We start from the raw sequence: 1,500 nt of genomic DNA on the forward strand, positions 1-1,500 counted from the left end.
GGGGGAGGGGGGGGGAAAGGAGGATCGAATATACCAAGTACCTGGGCCTATTTAACAGCTAGTTTTGCTTGTTGGAATGCCACTTGTTCTGTTCTCCCCGTCCCATTCTTTGGGAGTTAACACAAAGCTCTCAGCAGTTGCACTAGGCGGGATATAAAGGAACATCAGTAACCCAGCATGCCCCAAAGTTTGTGCAGCTGCCTTGGCATGGTAGGAACTGGGAACGCCTGAATGCTGTTTATTATGGCACTGGGTAGTACTTAAATCTTTTCTGACCAAACTACACCCAGGAATTTCACCATCAAACCTGGTCCTTTCATTTTTTGTGGGTTTTTAGCCCACCCTTTCTCTTGTAAATGAGTAGTTAAAGAGTCTACTGCCTTTCCTAATGCCTCTAGTGAGTCAGACATCAACATGAGATCAATCTAATGGTACAGTCTGATGTTTTAGGATTATTACACTCTGCTAGGTCACATGCCACTTAGTTATGACAGTAGAGTGGTGAACGCACATACCCTTACAGCAGCACCTGAAAGGTCCACTGCCTGCTTCCCCACATAAATGCAAATTAGTCTCGTGATTCTTCCTGAATGGGAATGCTGAAGAATGCATTTACCAAGTCTAGGACACAATGGTAGATTTCTATCTTCCTGCTCAGTTTGTCCATCAGGAAGGCAATATTGGGTACAGCATACAAATAGGCAGTGTGACCTTATTTAATTCCCTGTAATGCACTATCATTCCCCATGTGCCGTCTGACTTCCATACTGGCCATACAGGGAAATTATATGGGCCATGTGCAGATCTTGCAATCCTACTTTTTCTAGTTTCTGCACCGTTCTAGAGATTTCCCCTTGGTTCCCTGGAAGTCTATGCTATTTAGTAATCCAGCACAAATCGGGCAAGCAAATAGGCTCATGTTTTGCACGGCCTCTTAATATCGCCTGCAGTGCCAGGATACTAACACATCTCTCTCTGTCTGAACTCTCCTACAGTCATCTGGAGAGTCAGACCCCATGGGATGCCTGTGCCCAGTATATACTCCAGCACTGGGGCAATAGACAGCTTATACACCCAGGGTGGGGGACACTCAGCCTCAACCACGTCTGGCTTAGAGGGATGGTCTGTCACCCAAACCCACCAATCCCCACCCTGTCTCCCTGGAGTGCGGATGGATCACCGTGAATAATTGATGTTTCTGTACCCCTCTCAACTATTGCCATAACTCACTGTATATTCTTTCAGAACCAAAAAAATAGTCTGACATAGGGCCCCAGGTCCTGTCTGGAGGCCCTTAGTACAGAGGGGCAAGCATCCCCTGGCACGCAAGTAGCTGAGTAATTACCAGTTATAATAATAGAACCGTTGTCCCTTATAGGTCCCCATTCTTCAATAATCCAAGCAGCACTGAGCCAGGGGAAACCAGGGAGCCCTAGGGTTTCCCCCAGAAGTTCCTCTTTCAGTATATTCAGGGTTTCAGTAACTAACCAATACTTTTTT

This window comes from Meleagris gallopavo, chromosome 13 (genome assembly GCF_000146605.3).
Source record: "Meleagris gallopavo isolate NT-WF06-2002-E0010 breed Aviagen turkey brand Nicholas breeding stock chromosome 13, Turkey_5.1, whole genome shotgun sequence".
Classification (NCBI taxonomy): Eukaryota; Metazoa; Chordata; class Aves; order Galliformes; family Phasianidae; genus Meleagris; species Meleagris gallopavo.